The sequence below is a fragment of the Palaemon carinicauda genome, chromosome 22 (assembly GCF_036898095.1).
Source record: "Palaemon carinicauda isolate YSFRI2023 chromosome 22, ASM3689809v2, whole genome shotgun sequence".
In the NCBI taxonomy this organism is placed as follows: domain Eukaryota; kingdom Metazoa; phylum Arthropoda; class Malacostraca; order Decapoda; family Palaemonidae; genus Palaemon; species Palaemon carinicauda.
This window is the reverse complement of record NC_090746.1, coordinates 101,335,277-101,355,024: the sequence shown is the minus strand read 5'-3', so window position 1 is coordinate 101,355,024 and position 19,748 is coordinate 101,335,277. Positions and strand designations below refer to the sequence as shown.

The 19,748-nt window shown below is 43.1% G+C and overlaps 1 long non-coding RNA gene across 1 annotated transcript in view; it reads left to right on the top strand.

Annotated features, from left to right (window-relative positions):
- The first annotated feature begins 2,394 nt into the window (after positions 1-2,394).
- The window catches only part of LOC137616659 (uncharacterized), a 115,641-nt gene continuing 98,287 nt past the window's right edge, over positions 2,395-19,748 (top strand). Inside the window, exon 1 of the long non-coding RNA XR_011039465.1 lies at positions 2,395-2,470. This is a non-coding gene — a long non-coding RNA (uncharacterized lncRNA). The remainder of the gene's footprint in view (positions 2,471-19,748) is intronic.

The following is a 19,748-nucleotide window of genomic DNA, read 5'->3' as shown; positions in this document are numbered from 1 at the left end:
CCTTATAAAATAAAATGTATCAACGTTATTAGAGGGATAGATTGCGATTAAATAATTATTGTTATTCAGATAATGTCTTTGTAACGTCATAAAAGTAGGAGGAATTTTGCAGCTTGTCTTTGCTTCTGTTTGCTGGTTTGAACGCGCTATTATTATCATATCGAGTGAAGTAACTACGTAAATCAAATTTGCAATTTGTTACCTTTAAAGTATAATGTAATTGAAAAAAGTGATTGATTAATCATGTTTATCAGGATATATATCGTCATAGAGGGTAGGGTTAAAAAAAATACCTACATTTCTGATAAATGACGACTAGGCCTACCTGCTTATTTTATGGAAACAAATTCAAAACAATCATTTAGTAATAAAATGGATCTTTAATATCATTATCATTGTTGTGTGGATAGAATAGAAAATAAATATGATGATAAAAAAAAAACTCAACTGGAGCGAGCGTTGGAGCAAAATATCTCCGAGTGAATTTAACTCGTTCGCCAACAGCAGTCCATAACTCAGAGGAACCCTCTGTCCCTCTCACCCTTATGCGTTTCCTTAGCGGGAAATGTCTGGTGTTTCATTGGCTGATCCATCCTCTGCTGTGATTTGTGGTTGCTTATGACGTCATACAACCTTCGTATTCTATGAATGAATTCAACTGTGTAGAAATAAAATATCTATACTTATTTTAGATAAAATAATATCTAAAAATTATAGTTTTAAATAGAAAAGACTTAAAATATTATCAATATATTATTAAAATAAAAAATTAGCCTTGTTCAAATGCATGAGCTAAATAAATACATAATTTTTGAAGGAGTAATTAACCAAGTTTTGGCTACGATGTTAAATGTGTATAAGAATTTGTATACAAAGGCAACAGCCAATCACAGCTAAGAAGATACAGCCAATCAGAAGGCTGGAATATCCCATCACGAGAGAGTTCCCGAAACTTATGAGTTGCTGTTCAAGAAACTTGCCCAAATTTGCATAACATCATCTTCAGACGCTCTAGCTACAGGGGGACGAAATCTTAAGATTAATTGTTTTCAAGGGAATAAGAGATATATATGTTCTTCAAAATATATAGAGAATCCATTATAAGATTTTTCATTATATTTTATCAGAGGGATACATTTTAATCATTAAATGAATAGTTTTATTAAGAAAATACGTCATTGTGACGTCATATATTGTAGGGTGAATTTTAAAGCGTGTCTAAATGACGGATTTATGTTTGCTGGTTTGGGTGAGGTATTGAGGTATATTATTCGATATTCAATTAATTAAGTGCTACAGTACGGTTTTATCAAGCTTACATAGTTAAGGGGTTACAGTATATAGCTTTAATCCATATTTTGTTACATTTCAAGCATACTGTAAATAATTCGAATGGAATAATTGACTCTTTTGGTTACGATGTTAAATGTGTGTGTTCGTATGTCTGTGAAGCTATAGTAAACACAGGCAACAACCAATCACAGGTGGGGAAGTTTTAGCCAATCAGAGGACAGGAATGTACCGCCATGATGAACTTCCACACACTTCTGCGTTTATGCTTGAAAAATATACCCGAATTTCGATCAAATTTAATTGGAATCCTCGAATTACTGAGGACGTAGCTGAAGATTATTTGTTTCTAAGTTAATTAGAGTAATATTTTTTTTTTCAAAATACATATATTCCGATTGCCAAATCACCAAATCACGGCCTTGTGACGTCATAAGTTGTAGGATGAATTTTAAAGCGTGTCCAAATGACTGATTAATTCTGTTTTCTGTTTTGAGTGAGGTATTGAGTAACACGCAGATAATATACGACATTCAAATAAATACTGTCATTTCATCGAGCTTATATAACGAAGGAACTACATTATGTGACTGTAATTCGTATTTTGTTACATTTCAAGAATAATGTAAATTATTCGAAGGAATAATGGAGCTGAAAATTGTTTGCTTTTAATGTAATTTGAGTTATATTTCTTTCAAATTATATTGACTAGTTTCCTTATAAGATGTTTTTCTTGGATACCCCATCAGATTAATACATTCTAATTACCAAATAAAAATGCGTACTTGTGACGTCATATGGGGTAGGCTGGGCTAAGTGACATTAATTTTGTATGCTGGCTGATATTTAATATGTAAAAAGGGTACTGTTATTAAATTGAACTTAGTGGATGAACTGCATGACTGGAATTCGTATTTCATTGCATTTCAAGTATAATGTAATTATTCGAAGGACTAATAGAATGTTTTGTGCAATTCAACTTCACAAAATTTCAGTCTAGAAGAACTTTATTTTTTTCATGATTGCAATTTAGCATACGTAATTATTTTCGTTTAGGATTAAAATTTCGAATTATTTCAACAAATTTGTGTTTTATTTTAACGTATTTTATCATCTTAAGTCCATTGCTGTTCTGGCTTTGTTATCTTCGGGAGCACACACTGAAAGCTAGCAACAGTTTGTAAATATAATAGTGTAGTGATGGGATCTCTCTCTCTCTCTCTCTCTCTCTCTCTCTCTCTCTCTCTCTCTCTCTCTCTCTCTCTCTCTCTCTCTCTGGATCATGGATATGTTCCTGTGAGATTATGGAATGTATACAGATGTGGTGGATTCTCTCTCTCTCTCTCTCTCTCTCTCTCTCTCTCTCTCTCTCTCTCTCTCTCTCTCTCTCTCTCTCTCTCTAGATGTGTTCCTTTGAGATTATTGGAATGTATACATATGTGGAGGTCTCTCTCTCTCTCTCTCTCTCTCTGATGTGTTCATTTGAGATTATGTAATGTATACAAATTTAGAGCTCTCTCTCTCTCTCTCTCTCTCTCTCTCTCTCTCTCTCTCTCTCTCATGGTAAGTCGTTATGTGAATTCAGTGATAGTGAAGTCACGTGCCTTTTGATTTATGCTTTGTATTTGTTTCCTCTCTCTGACATGCCATTTTTAATCCAGAAGTGTATATTATATTATAACCAAAATGTAAATTCATTGTGGTAACTTCATCAATTACTTAACTGTCAAATTACATATTCAGAGGATAGGAAAAGCCATTATGGGTAGCCCAGTTGAGTAAAGAACTACAGTATATAGAAAATTAAAACTTAAATTTTGATTTCCCCGTCCTGTAGCCTATTTCCTGATTCTCCTTGTGTCATAATTTTTCCTATTTTAACGTTAAAATTACTGTAGTTTAGTGGACAACTTAATGAGGTCTATGAATATCTATAAAAATCAGATTCTCTGCAAAGTTGACCTAACCTAACCATGAGTATTGACTTTTTTTTTTTTCTTTTCAAATAACTAATTTAATGAAGAACTTTAGGGCATGCAACTAGACCATGTACAATTGCGAATTTTAATAACTTGTTAGCTATGTTAGACTTATTAATATATTGTATAGTTGCTGTTGTCATACATTTGGGGAAATTAATTTTAGATGTAGCCTACACCCACCAGCAAAAGCTGTTCCACCCGCCTAACCTGACGTAGGGAGTGTCGATTTCTTTTGAACAGTAGCACGTTTTTCTCGCTAGTTAGGATCACCATACATTCCTAGCACCCTTTCCTTTTGCCAGTTATCGATTGCCTATTAGTTATTGGTTAATGTATGGTTTCGGCAGTACATATACTATTGCTGTTACTTGGAAGAGCTTGCTTGCCGGTGGCATTTTATTGCTTCATCTATCTGATTATACATACACGAACTTATAACTGAACGTAAAAGTTATTTCTCTCCTCAAGTTAACTATCATTGTATCCCTAGTAAGATTACATTGGTGTCAGGAGTAGTTTACCATCCAGATATACGCGAGGTTCCTAATTAATATTGTGTAATAAAAGGTGAATTATGATATTTGTAAAATTTATCAGTTTTATTATTAGATAAGGAATAAGAAAAATTCCAATGTTAACAAGAAGTTAAACTATACATATGTACATTGTTAGTATGGGTTAGGAACAATTCCAATGCAATAAGGGGTAGGTAAGTTAAAATGGGGTTTAGTCCCCACAGGGCGCAAACAGTCGATGGTTGACCAAGGGAGGTTACACCTTGGTCTAATGTGGTTGCACGGTTGAGAAATGACGCTGAAAAATAGATCATAGCTCGGTTTATTAAATTAAAAAAAAAAAAAAAACAAAGCTTGGTAGCAGGGATTTTGCCTGCGACCATGGGAAAACCAGAGCTGTGATCATACTCACTTGTGGTTGCGTGCGATTTTTCCAGATCATATTTGGTGAGTTTCCAGATCGTATTTGGTGAAATGATTGCTTAGGGGTGTTGTAATTATCTAGACTCTGAACATTAAACTTTGTTTTTAAAAGCATGTCGAAGGGAGTTATCTCTACTTGTGCATTGAAACATTATTTCATGCTGACTTTTTAAATTAAAGATTTTTGTACACCCAGTTGAAAATAAGTTAGTGAATATATTCTCTTAAGTCATTGTAATAATAGGTTCTTATGTTGATTGCTTTATCAATGTATACAATAGGGTGAATTGAAATGGATATGATAGCCTGTGCTCATGGATGAAAAAGGACTATAACTGATAAGGTTATAAGTCATTGGTTCTATGGGGAAACTTGAGAGAATTAAAAGTCTTAGAGGGAAAGTGGAAGCTGTTAAAAACTGTGCATAGAGGAGATATAAAATTGTAAAGTGCCAGTCTAATTTCTTAATAAGGAAGAAAATTTGATCTGGGATTTACTGATAAGAATGAAAAACTTCTCTAATCTTGGACATACAGTAATACCTTGAGGTACGAATGTCCCAACATACAAGAAATTTGAGATACGAGGAACATTTCGAACAAATTTTTGTCCTGAGATACGAGAAAAATTTGATATACGAGGCAATTCCCTATGCAGCCGCCAGGTGGCCAAGTGTGCGATAGTCTTCTTGCTAGGGCAGCATCGCTCGGTCTTTCCCGTCTGATCTCCGTCACGTAAAGTTTATCTCCGAGCATTGGCCGTAGTGTTTGGTTTTGTTACATGCTTTTTGCTATAATCAGTACAGAATTCAGTGAATAAGCAATTTGTCCAAAGCAAGCGAGTGCAAACAAGGGTAGTGAAAAGAAAAAGCGTATGATGACAACGGAGATAACGCATGAAATAATCGAAAAACATGAGAGTGTTATAAGAGTGACTGAGCTGGCTCGCCAATATGAGAGGAGTACATCAACAATATGCACCATCCTCAAGCAGAAGGATGCTATAAAGAGCACCAAGCCTTCCAAAGGAGTAACCATCCTTTCCAAGCTGCTCAGTGATATCCATGATGAGATGGAGAGGCTTCCTTTAATATGGATAAAGGAGAAACAGTCGGCGGGAGATAGCGTGACCGAGACCATCATATGTGAAAAGGCAAGCAAAGTCTACGATGACTTGAAAGGGAAGCAAGCAGCCAAGAGAGGGGAGACTTCGATGCCAGCGGAAGCCTTCAAAGCCAGTTGTGGCTGGTTAGATAACTTTAAAAAACGGACTGGGATACACTCGGTTGTGAGGCATGGGGAAGCAGCAAATTCCGACGCAAAAGCCGTGGCGTACTTCGTCACAACCTTTGCCTTGGTTATCACCCAACATACCTACATCCCCCAAGAAGTCTTCAACTGTGATGAAACTGGCCTTTTCTGGAAGAAGATACCCAGGAGGACATTCATCACGGCAGAGGAGAAGAGACTACCGGGCCATAAACCCATGAAGGACTGGTTAACTCTAGCTTTGTGTGCCAATGCCAGCAATGACTGTAAGGTTAAGCCACTGCTGGTGCACCACTTGGAAAACCCATGTGCTTTCAAGAGCCAAAAGATCTTGAAAGAAAAACTGCAAGTGATGTGGCGCGCTAATGCTAAGGCTTGGGTTACACGGCATTTCCTCACAGAATGGGTTAATCTGTGCTTTGGTCCGGCAGTCAAAAAGTATTTGACCGAGAAAAACCTGCCATGAAATGACTCCTGGACCTCGACAATGCTCCTGGTCACCCTCCTGGTCTCAAAGAGGACATTCTTGATGAGTACAGGTTCATCAAGGTCCTTTATCTTCCGCCCAACACCACGCCACTCCTCCAGCACATGGACCAACAAGTAATTTCCAGCTTTAAAAAACTGTACAAGAAGCATTTGTTCAAGAAATGCTTCGATATCAAAGACAACACCAATCTCACCCTTCGTGAATTTTGGAAGGAACATTTCAATATCGTCCATTGCTTAAAAATTATTGACGATGCATGGCATTGTGTCACAAGAAGAGCTCTTAATTCAGCATGGAAGAAATTGTGGCTAGCTTCCATCTCTGAGAGAGACTTTGAAGGGTTTGATAAGACAGACCCTGATGACCTTGAACCTATTGTGGCTGATGAAATTGTGCATATTGGAAAGTCCATGGGGCTGGAGGTAGATGAGGAAGATGTGAAAGACCTTGTCGAGGAGCATTCGGAGGTGTTGCACGAGCTCGGTAGCGATAAGGAGGTAGAAGATGAGGGCTGCCTTTCTACGACGGAAATCAATGACATGTTAGTGAAGTGGCAGGAGTTTTCTAATTTTATGGAAAAGAGGCACTCAGACAAGTTGGCGTGTGGTCGTTCGTTAGCCTTCAGTGGCGACACTTACGTGCGTCATTTTCACAACATTTTGAAGGGGAGACAAAAGCAAACATCCCTAGATAGGTTCCTTTTAAAAAAGCTGGCAAAAATATAAGGTGAAAGCGAGGCAAAAAGAGCCAATCCAGAAGAAGAAAAGTAAAAAAATGAAAATAAAAAAAAATTAGAATTAAGTTTAGTGTAACGTAAGATTAACATTTTATTTTTAAGTGTGTGTACAGTAAGCTAATTTCATTTCAGTTAAATTTAAAGTTGCTAATTTCATTTAAGTTAAATTTAAAGTGTAAGTTATGTTACGTAGTGTTACAAAAGTGTTGCGTACCGAACGTGTTGCCGTCAAGTCTCTCTCCTCCCCGTCCTCTCTCCCTCCTCCTCCTCCGCTTATTATTATTATTATTATTATTACTTACTAAGCTACAACCCTAGTTGGAAAAGCAGTATGCTATAAGCCCAGGGGCTCCAACAGGGAAAATAGCTCAGTGCGGAAAGGAAAAAAGGAAAATAAAATATTCTAAGAAGAGTAACAACAATAAATATCTCCTATATAAACTATAAAAACTTTAACAAAACAAGAGGAAGAGATATAAGATAGGAGAGTGTGCTCGAGTGTACCCTCAAGCAAGAGAACTCTAACCCAAGACAGTGAAAGGCCATGGTACAGAGGCTATGGCACTACCCAAGACTAGAGAACAGTGGTTTGATTTTGGAGTGTCCTTCTCCTAGAAGAGCTGCTTACCATAGCTAAAGAGTCTCTTCTACCCTTACCAAGAGGAAAGTGGCACTGAACAATTACAGTGCAGTAACCCCTTGGGTGATGAAGAATTGTTTGGTAATCTGTGTTGTCAGGTGTATGAGGATAGAGGAGAATATGTAAAGAATATGCCAGACTATTCAGTGTGTATGTAGGCAAAGGGAAAATGAACCGTAACCAGAGAGGAGGATCCAATGTAGTACTGTCTGGCCAGTCAAAAGACCCCATAACTCTCTAGCGGTAGTATCTCAACGGGTGGCTGGTGCCCTGGCCAACCTACTACCTTTACACCGCCGTTAGCCTCTAACGTCTGTCTCGTAGGTAAGAACTCCATAATAATGTTACATTGTAATGAGGATCATAACCAGTTCATAGGTATTTGTTATTTTATGAGCGTAGAATGTGAATTAGAACAATTAAAAACATGTTTTTCCACTGTAATACAGTGGTACCTCTACATACGAATTTAATCCGTTCCAGAACCAACTTCGGATGTAGAAAATGTTCGGATGTAGAAACAAATTTTACCATAAGAATACATTGAAATAGGATTAATCCGTGGTTGAGCCCAAAAACCTATGATAACTTCTTAATAAACTACTACACATAATTTTCCCATGAGAATAATGTACACTAAATTAGATAATAGACATGTAAATAAGAATTAGCAAAAAATGATGAATAAGAAACGGGTTTTTAGCGTCACTTTACCTTAGAAACTCCAGCGCAGGTGTTGTTAGTCTTGCTACGCAGAGAGGAGACGGACGGGCGGCGAGGAGGTAGAGAGGTTAACTATGATAAACGTACACTACCGTAACTTATTCTAACTTCCACTAAGTGAACTTTAACATAACTTTGCTTATTTTTTTTAGTTTTTATATTTTATATTTTTTTTTACATTTTCTTTTTTTCTTTTTGATGATTACGTAATTTTAATCACTTTCACTCTACACTTAAAATTAACGGAATTTCTTTCGCTTCACTCTTTTCCGTTTTCTTTGTTTCACTTGCTTCCACTTCACTCTTTGCCGTTTTCTTCGAATCACTTACATCCTCTTCATCACGAGTTCGCTTCGCAGTTTTTTTTAAAGAAATTATCGATAGATAATTGCTTGGTATGGCTTTTCAGAATGTTTCGAAAGTGAGTTAGGCAAACATCATCGAACTGCGAAACTACACGACAAACCTGCAATTTCTTTGGATGGTACAGTATTTGTCGATGAAATTGACCACGTCTTTATATTTTCCTAACACCTCTTTTATATGCGCTGAACCTAACACATGTTCTACCTCCTCGCTCCCTTCCTCGTCATCACTCATGTGCTCAGACATATCATGGAGTTCCTTGAGCTCATCCGTGGTAAGTTCGTCGTGATGTACGGCGACAAGTTCCATAACGTCATCTGCGTTGACCTCCAGACCCATGGACTTGCCAAAGGAGACGATTTCCTCTACGACTTCCGCTGCACCCACCACGGGATCAGGTTCGGGGTCAAAACCTTCGAAATCTCGGGAAGAAACTGCATCAGGCCACAGCTTCTTCCAGGTAGAATTGAGGGTCCGTCGAGTTAATCCCACCCAAGCCTGATCTATGATCTTCAAGCAGTGCACGATGTTGAAGTGGCTCCTCCAAAATTCACGCAAAGTTAAGTTGGTGCTTTGCGTGACATTAAAGCACTGCTTAAATAAGGGCTTGGTGTACAGCTTCTTAAAATTAGAGATGACTTGCTGGTCCATGGGCATGGGCTGGAGGATAGAGGTGGTATTCGGTGGAAGATACAGCACCTTTATGAACTTAAATTCATCGAAGATATCATCTTCAAGTCCGGGGCGGTGAGCGGGTGCATTGTCAAGGCATAGCAGGCACTTTAAAGGCAATTTCTGTTCATGAAGATACTTCTTCTCAGAAGGGCCAAAAACTTGGTTAACCCATTGCACAAAGAACGGCCTAGTGACCCAAGCCTTCAAGTTGGATCGCCAGAAAACATGAAGCTGATCCTTATCGACATTGTGTGCCTTAAAGGCCCTAGAGTTCTCTGAATGGTAAACCAGTAAGGGCTTGACTTTAAAGTCCCCGCTAGTGTTGGCACATAGGGCAAGAGTCAACCGATCCTTCATTGGCTTATGCCCAGGCAATTTCTTCTCTTCGGCGGTGATGTAGGTTCGACTCGGCATCTTCTTCCAAAACAGCCCGGTTTCATCACAATTAAACACTTGCTGCTCTACGTAGCCTGCTTCCTGCACGATCTTTTCGAAGTTCTTGACAAAGTCAGCTGCAGCCTTTGTGTCCGCACTAGCAGCCTCTCCGTGGCGAACAACTGAATGAATCCCGGACTGTTTCTTAAATTTCTCGAACCAGCCACGAGATGCCTTGAAATCATCTGAGGAAGGCTTGGTTGAACTTTCCCCAGCATCACCACCAGAGCTCTCCTCCTTCAAGTCCGTAAAGATGGCGTGCGCCTTCTCGCGGATGACGGTCTCGGTGATGGTGTCGCCAACAATCTCTCTGTCCTTGATCCACACTAGCAGAAGTCGTTCCATCTCTTCTATGATAGGGCTACGGCGTTTTGAAATTATGGTGATCCCCTTAGAAGGTTTCACTGCTTTAATAGCTTCCTTCCGTTTAAGGATTGTCGAGATCGTCAACATATTACGGCCATACTGTTTAGCAAGTTCACTCACGCGGACGCCACGCTCATGTTTTTCAATAATTTCCTGCTTAACGTTTAAAGAAAGCATTTCCTTCTTCCTTTTCTCACCACTACCACTACCACTGGCAAAACTAAGCCTTTTAGGACCCATACTTTACGTAAATTACCGTTAAAGGATGCACAAAAAAATCACGATTAAAACAGAGTTAATAGCAGAACGCACAGAGCACAACCGCAAGAAGCCGACGAGCACAGAGGACTGACCTAAGCCGCGCTAATTGAGGGTCCCTCCGAGGTCGAAGTGCTGCCTTCTATCGGCGGAAATAAAAAACACTTCAGGCGCTATGAGCACCGACTAAACGTACGAGTATTGTTTACTTCGGGTGTCGAAAAAAACATTCGGGTGTAGAGTAGGAACGTGTTCGAATTGTACTTCGCATGTAGTAAAATTCGGATACATCCATACAACCGATACGACGAAAATTGCTTACTTCGTGTGTCGAAATAAAATTCGGATGTAGAGTCAAAAATTTGTTCGAATTTTACTTCAGATGTAGATACGTTCGTGTGTAGAGGTTCCACTGTATACTGTTTTTGGGCTCAAGCCATGGCGTCCTGATGGAAGGTTCCTGTTTGGTAGCTTCCTTGGGTATAAGACTACTAAGATATTCCCAGAGAATTTAACCACAGGTTATCACAGAATTCTAACTTCTGGAGCGAGTATCTCAAAGGTTTCCCTTTAAGACATCGTAATACAACAGGGGACACGCATGTCTGGTCGTGCCACATAGCTATCTCCACCCCGAACAGAGTTAACGCTTCGGTGTGTAAGGGCTGAGAATAGCTGGGAGCCGTTCCACAGCTAATCTCACTCGTGGCTACTACTGATACTCGAGACGTAAACAAACGGACGCCATTGCTCTAATGACGTCACGCGCGTCTTTATCCTTTGTTTAGTAGCTGCCCTACTGAGACGGATTTTCCCTTGTGTGAACTTTATCGCTTTGCATCTTCGCTATGTCGTTACCTTCAGCCTCGCCTTCTTCTGGAAAGTTGAGTACAAGGTTCCAGTATTGTTTAATTAAGCTCTGGCCGTAAAGTAAATATTATTTCGCGAAATAATTGATGTTTTGTGGCAGAGCTGTGCCTCTACCGGACCCGCCATTTTATGGCGTCGTTGTTGTTTTGCATGTCCTATTTAGTTAGCAACAACAACGCTTCCGGCCTTATATACTAATCGAATACATTAGTTTATTTAGTCTTCATAGCTAGGAACTTTTATATCGTGTTTAGACGCTTTTTATCGGTCATCGATTGACCTCATACCAGTCGGCTACTATAGCCCCCAGGCCAGGAGCCTATATACAAGTGTTCATGCATGATTTATCAGTGATCCTAGACTAAGTTATGAAGATAGTGGCATTATTATTTTACAATACTTTTGACTAGTGATGCAAATGTTTTCGCCTTCAGGGACCATATAGGGGATAGGCTAGTCAGTGATTCTTACTAGCCTAACCTAACCTTAGGACCCCTATATGCTTCCTTCATCCCCTGCCTTGGCACTCCCTCTAATTAGCCTTGATCCCTTTTCTGAGTAAAGGGATTTATTGTCTAATAGAGTATTATATCGCCTCTCAGTCCTCCCTAAAGGAATGAACCCCCTTTAGGATTGCGTCTGAGAGTGAGGTTAGGCTAGCCTACCTCTATGGCTAGGATAGTCTACGACTTTCCTGCGATAGCGATACGTCTTCTTCCTTGCCTAGTTCAGGACTTTTAGCCCTGATCTAGGCCGGGTTAGGAAGGTTTCTCTGTTCCATGCTGAAACTGTACTCTTGCACCGTTTTAGCCGATCAGCCTAATCTTAGGTTAGGGAGTGTCCTCCCTTCCCTTTGTGGCCGCTCTGGTACAGAAACCCTTCCTGGGAAGACCCCTCTCTTCTCCCTCCCCACCTATCTCTTGTATAGCCTAGCCTATGCTTAGGTTAGTTTATACTCATCTGTCCCCTGTCCTACAAATCCTCCTTAGGGTGGATGAGTAGGGCTACCCGAGCTTCCCTGTGCTGTCCGCTCTGGTACATATACCTTCATAGTGTCCTATAAGGTTAGTTACTAGTGTAGCTCTGCATAGGGGAGTCTCCCCCCCCCCCCCTCTTGGGTGTTCCCTAGTCCTCCCTTGGACTACCTGCTCCCGGTCCCTAGTGACCCCTGCTTATGGATGATAGAGCCTGTCTCTATCATGGGTACACCCCCTCAGGGAGGGGGAGGGATGTCTGGAACCCTGAAGGTACTTCCTGCATCCTTCCCCCCCTCCCCCTGTCTCTCTATCTATCCGGGTGCCGGTCTCTTGCCGCCTCTTCTGCCGGCAATACCTGCCTCTTGGTGACTTCCCTACCCTTGCCGCCAGCCCCCCGTGTACCGAGGGACTGCCGGCTGCCGCCGGCTACTACCGGCAGCTCTCCTACTCCTATCTAATCGTCCGCTTGCCGGTCGATCTCCGGAGTGCCGGCATATACTGCCGGCAACCCGATACTACCTGTACCATCCTTACCCCAGTCACCAATCCGGCATCCTCCGGCTGCCGGAGCCGCCGCTCCCTGCCGGCGTGCCGCCGTTGTGCCGGCGGCCGCCATCCTGGTATCTAACTGACTTTGAAAATTGTCTGTTCTAGTGCCAGAATCTATGCTGGAGCGAGCTCCGGCGTGCCGGCGGCTTGCCGGATACCCCGGAGGCGTCAAGAATACTTGCACCCCCTCTCTGTAGCTATCATAAGACTAAGATAGCCCTACCTTGCAAATAGATAAACTGCTTTGCTTCTAAGATCAGTACCTAGTACTGCTCTATTAGTGATCATGCTGTCTCTTTGCATTCTTCTATTTCCAGCATGCTATGTGCATCTTAGCGCGGCTGGTTGCCAGAAGCAGTTTCCCTTAATGAGACCTTCTGGCTCTTATCTGGGAACCGAATGAATTCGATCCCAACCTTGTCCTTGGCCTTCCATGGAGTTCCAATATAATGGGAATCCTAGGAAACTATATCCAATGATCTCGGTCATTTGGATTATCCCAGGACCAAGCCTATGGTAACCAGCCGGGCGAGATGCATGGAGCGTGTTCTCCTTTACTGTTTCATTCTCTATGCATCACACCTTCTTTAAGTTAAAATTAATGATTAATATTAACTTAATTTAAGAGCCATTCCTATGACTCCCCCATACTCATTTTCTCTTTCTTCCACAGGAGGAGCAGATGAAGTGCGATTTCGCATACTGTGCTGTGAAACGCTCGCAGTTTTACGGACATACGGCGTGCAGGACTCACGCCCCTTGCTCAGACAAGAAAGGGGATTGGAAGTTCTGGAATCCACTGGAATGTACGGTCTGCCAGGCCTACCTAGTTGAGGCCTTCCATAACCCTCCCTCAGCGGAGGTTAGAGACATTGCTCGTGAAAAGCTGCGCAAGTGGGTGCGTGGTTTTCAGAGAAATGCTACTGGACCGTACCTGGCCACCGAAGAACTGAGGTCCCTGTTGTTCCCTAAGGCCTCCCCTGATTCAGTGGTTCCAAAGGAAGCAATCCCCACTGTCCAAATTACGGTGGAACCTGATGTGGTCATGGCTCAGTCCATGCACGAGTGTCGTTTAGATTCCGAGGATGATGAACAGATCTCTGACGTCTCGGAAGACACGGAGAAGACGCTTATGGCTCAAGGAGCCGAAGAGGACGAAGACAAGGTGGAATACACCGAGTCGGAGATTGGAGCTACTCCCTCGTCCATCCCTCCGCCTACTCCTACACCGACGGATGTGTCCATCCCGTCTACCTCCTCGACCCCGGATCCTTCCTCTTCTACCCAGGAACTGATCCGACTGATTAGAGCTGTCATGGACGACAGACTGAAGGAGAACCAGGAGTCCATCAGGTCTATGATTGGATCCAGAGAACCGAAGAAGATCTCGGTCAAGGATCTCCCAGCTTGCTCTCATGCCAATCCGTGGAGGTATGCAGAGCATATGGTTATTGCGACCGGCAGGATCTTTGTTAGTGACAAAATCGGCACGGTCCCGTTGGAAGATGTGGAATTCTTCCCTAGCTTCGAGGCCTACCCGGACTGTTACGTCCGGCTTCGTTCCGAACCTGCCTCGAAGGAGGAGACCGAACCTAAAGAAGAGATAGTGTTCGATCTCGCAAAGGCCCAGGCTATGCTAGCCTCCGCATTTAAGAGCAGGGGCTTTACCTGCTCTAAGCTTCCTGCCTTGAGCAAGAAGCATCCTACATATGTCGCACCTGACACTGCGATTCTTCCATTTTTGGAAAAGGCCTTGGCTGCATGCCTTAAAGCGGCGGAAGAAGGAAAACCCTGCCCTGCACTGGAGGAGTGCAGACCCTTCTCCATCGTGACACCCCCTGACACTAGACAATGGAAAGATGTCCAACATACTTTCGTCGTGGGTAGGCTCGATCCTGACGTCGCCGGACGTCAGTTTAATGAAGACCTCCCTAAGCTCAATGATCACCTCCTTCGCCGGGAACAAGACACGAAGGAGAGGCTTGCGGCATCTCTTTCTCATCAAGTCCAACTTGAAGTTATGGCCTGTGACACAGCAGTACCCGATCACTACATGGTACTGGCCAAATCCCACTTACTCACGGTAATGAAGGACTTGTACCATTTCATAAAGGCTCGAAGAGCCTGTCGTGAATTCGTGTTTGTCGGTGCCACCGTGAAACACGAACCCCGGAGGCTGATTTCCTCCAACATCTGGGGAAAGCACCTGTTTCCTTCTGACCTTGTCAAGGAAATAACGGACAGAGCCGCCACGGAGAATAGGAACCTTCTCCACAAGTGGGGCATGTCCAGAAAAAGGAAAACCTCTCAGGACGATGGACCTCAGCCTAAGAGGAAACCTCAAAAGCCGAAACCCCAGCAACGTCAACAAAGACGTCAGTTTCCGGGACCCGCTACCTCCCAAGTGGTTGCCCAACCACAACAGACCTTTCAATTGGTCCCCCAACCGGTGTTGTCACAGTCACCGGTCTTCACCCCTGCCTTTGAGCAGCCATCCACTACCTTTCATGCCAGAGGTAGAGGCTCGTCCAGGGGTGCAAGCAGAGACGCCTCTCGTCGTCCCTCCAGAGGTAGAGGAGGAAAGGGAGCTAGCGGCCGAGGCAACAAGTCCTCGGGACACCAGAAGCAATGAAGTGCTTCCGGTGGGAGGAAGACTCCGCCAATTCCAGGATCGTTGGACCTTCGATCCTTGGGCACACAGCATCATCAAGAACGGTCTAGGCTGGAGTTGGGTGCAACCACCCCCAATCTTCCAGCGGTTCTTCCAACAATCGACCCCCATTCTGGAAGAATATGTTCTAGACCTCTTGAACAAGAAGGTGATAAGGAAGGTAAAGTCCACCAGGTTCCAAGGGAGACTGTTTTGCGTTCCCAAGAAGGACTCAGACAAGCTCAGAGTCATTCTGGACTTATCCCCCCTCAACAAGTTCATAGAGAACAACAAATTCAAGATGCTGACGCTTCAACAAATAAGGACCCTTCTGCCTCAAGGTTCCTACACGGTCTCTATAGACCTGGCGGATGCCTATTGGCACATTCCAATGAACCATCACGCTTCCTCCTACCTAGGATTTCGACTCCAAAGGAAAAGCTACGCCTTCCGGGCCATGCCGTTCGGCCTCAATGTGGCCCCTCGGATCTTCACAAAGCTGGCGGATGCCATAGTACAACAGCTCCGCCTAAGAAACGTCCAGGTGATGGCCTACCTCGACGACTGGCTAGTCTGGGCTCCATCGCCCGAAGAGTGTACAAAGTCTTGCGACAAAGTTACCCAGTACCTAGAACACCTGGGATTCAAGATCAACGAGAAGAAATCTCGCCTCTCTCCAGCTCAGAAGTTTCAGTGGCTGGGAATCCACTGGAATCTTCAGTCACACCGCCTTTCCATCCCCCAGAAGAAAAGGAAGGAAATAGCAGGGTCTGTCAAGCGACTTCTGAAATCCAAACGCATTTCAAGACGACAGCAGGAACGAGTTCTAGGCTCTCTACAATTCGCCTCAGTGACAAACCCAGTGCTTCGTGCACAGCTAAAGGATGCCGCGGGAGTCTGGAGACGATCGGCATCCATCGCTCGAAGAGACCTCAAGAGACGGCTTCCAAACAGACTTCGACGCCTCCTAAAGCCGTGGTCGGAAGCAATGGCCCTGAAAAGGTCCATTCCTCTCCAACACCCTCCTCCATCACTCAACATCCACACGGATGCCTCACTGGAGGGCTGGGGAGGTCACTCCCACCTGAAACAAGCTCAAGGGACCTGGTCTCCACTATTCAAGACGTTCCACATAAACATCTTGGAGGCCATGGCGGTCCTTCTTACTCTGAAGAAGCTATCCCCGCCGCCCTCGATCCACATCCGTCTAACCCTAGACAACTCGGTGGTAGTTCGTTGTCTCAATCGCCAGGGCTCAAGATCGCCCCAGATAAATCAGGTGCTTCTCCCAATCTTCCGTCTGGCGGAGAAGAAGAAGTGGCACCTGTCTGCAGTTCACCTACAAGGATTCCGCAACGTGACAGCGGATGCTCTATCTCGGACAAACCCGATAGAGTCGGAATGGTCTCTAGACGCAAGATCATTCTCCTTCATCTCTCATCAAGTCCCAGAACTTCAGATAGATCTCTTTGCAACGAGCGACAACAATCAACTTCCTCTGTACGTAGCCCCGTACGAGGACCCCAAAGCAGAAGCGGTGGACGCCATGTCACTGGACTGGAACAGATGGTCGAAGATATACCTGTTCCCTCCCACCAACCTTCTGTTGAAAGTCCTCTCCAAACTGAGAACCTTCAAAGGGACAGCGGCCCTAGTGGCTCCCAAGTGGCCCCGGAGCAACTGGTACCCCCCTGGTCCTGGAGCTGCAGCCCAAGCTGATCCCTCTCCCGGGCCCAGTTCTCTCTCAACAAGTACAGAAGTCGACTGTCTTCGCTTCATCATCGAAAATCAAGGACCTTCATCTCATGATTTTCTCTCCCTTGCCGCAAAGAAGAGGTTTGGGATCTCGAAGAAAAGTCTAGACTTCCTAGAGGAATACAAGACCGAATCCACGAGACGGCAATATGAATCATCCTGGAGGAAATGGGTCTCCTTTGTTAAAGCAAAAAATCCTAAAGAAATCACCATTGATTTCTGTATGTCCTTCTTCATTCACCTTCATGGACAAGGATTAGCAGCCAATACGATTTCAACCTGCAAATCGGCTTTGACTAGACCAATTCTATATGCTTTCCAAATTGATCTGTCCAACGACATCTTTAACAAACTGCCGAAAGCATGTGCTCGCCTACGCCCAGCACCCCCTCCGAAACCGATCTCCTGGTCACTAGACAAGGTGCTCCATTTCGCCTCCAACTTGGACAATGATTCATGCCCCCTCAAGGATCTGACTCAGAAAGTTATATTTTTATTTGCTCTCGCCTCGGGAGCTCGAGTCAGCGAAATAGTGGCATTATCAAGAGAAGAGGGACACATCCTGTTTGCTGATTCAGGAGAAGTGACCCTCTCCCCTGATCCGACGTTTCTCGCCAAAAATGAATTACCCACCAAAAGATGGGGCCCTTGGAGAATATGCCCCCTGAAGGAGGATGTCTCTCTATGTCCAGTAGAGAGCCTCAAGGTCTATCTTCGCAGAACTTCAAACTTTGGTGGAGGCCAACTCTTCAAAGGAGAAACATCGGGCAGCGACCTGTCACTGAAACAATTAAGAGCGAAAATCACCTACTTCATTCGCAGAGCGGATCCGAACAGTACACCCGCTGGTCATGATCCTAGAAAAGTGGCATCTTCTCTGAACTTCTTTCAGAGCATGGACTTTGAGAGCCTTAAAAACTTTACGGGCTGGAAGTCCTCGCGAGTTTTCTTTAAACATTATGCGAAACAAGTGCACGAAATCAAACATTTTGTGGTAGCCGCAGGTAGTGTTATGAAACCTGCACCTAACTCTGCGTAGAACAGTGAGTTACTTGGGACTCTAACTCTTCGGGTGCCTATGTTGACCCTCGAGTGATTCATAGTGATGTCTAAAAACACTTAGTGCTTTTATAACTGTTCTTATCCCAGGTGAAATGTCATAGTGTCACACAAGTGCCGCATGCCTTGAGCATGATGTGTTATTTAAAGACTTGCGTTCCTCGAGAACGAGTACCTACTAATCCTGAAATTCCCTTTCAGATTCAAAAGCAAGCCTTTATTTCTATGTACATTATTATTACTGTAAATGAACTTTACTTTTGCTGTAAATTATTTAATTTCTGCATTGTGAAATAAAATTTCTATTTTATTACTTATGCGTCTCTTTCAGCTCCTACTTACTATGAAATACATACTGTCATAGTTTTATTTATTCCTCCTTTCTTATGGTCATGAAGAATTTAAGATGTCTATTCTTAAATTATATTCACCTTGCCTCAGTAAGGTTCCTACATGAATACTTACTTCTGATAATCAGGAGATGAACTCTACACACAGTGCCCAACCACCACTGTCCTACTTCAGAATGTTCCTATACAAATATCAAACATTCTGCTTCATCTCTCAGCTCTTAAAAGTTCTTCTGTCAAGATGAATAGCCCTTCAATACCACTTTGACGTCGGCATAGCCCATGGGAACTTCCTACCAATGGGGGGCAGGATATTTCGTTCCTATGGTTCTTACCTAAGATTACTTTGCTGTTTTGTCAATGCCTAGGCACTTAACTCTGGGGGAAAATCTACCACGATACATTGATTCTCTGGTACTCTTCCATCAGGACGCCATGGCTTGAGCCCAAAAAACGGATTTTGAGCGAAGCGAAAAATCTATTTTTGGGTGAGATAGCCATGGCGTCCTGATGGACCCTCCCTACTACTTCGTTCAGTTTGCTCCCTCCCTACACAATTGTATCATGGTGATGGGCAGCAACTGGCGCCAGGATAAAGACGCGCGTGACGTCATTAGAGCAATGGCGTCCGTTTGTTTACGTCTCGAGTATCAGTAGTAGCCACGAGTGAGATTAGCTGTGGAACGGCTCCCAGCTATTCTCAGCCCTTACACACCGAAGCGTTAACTCTGTTCGGGGTGGAGATAGCTATGTGGCACGACCAGACATGCGTGTCCCCTGTTGTATTACGATGTCTTAAAGGGAAACCTTTGAGATACTCGCTCCAGAAGTTAGAATTCTGTGATAACCTGTGGTTAAATTCTCTGGGAATATCTTAGTAGTCTTATACCCAAGGAAGCTACCAAACAGGAACCTTCCATCAGGACGCCATGGCTATCTCACCCAAAAATAGATTTTTCGCTTCGCTCAAAATCCGTTTTTTAGGTGTTTTTTCAGAGGGTGGGAATGGATTAATTTTTTTGTTTGTTATTTCTTATGAGAAAAAATGCTATGAGATACAAGCAAATTGACACACGAGCTTGGTCCCGGAATGCAATAAGCTCTTATCTCATGGTATTACTGTAATTTAAAGAATGTCAAATACTTCCATCAATGAGCATAAGTTGCCTAAAGCTGAGAAAATTGCTAATATTTACGCTAATAAATATTAGTTATCAATTATCAAAACTTCAGTTCATGGGTGCTATTGCGGATATTTCCTTTGTGTCAGAAGTGCTAGAATACGGTACGTAACTTAAGCAGAGTACCCTTCTTATAAAAAACTTTTTGTTCCGTAACTGAAATACAAACCACGCTATTTACATCGGGTAA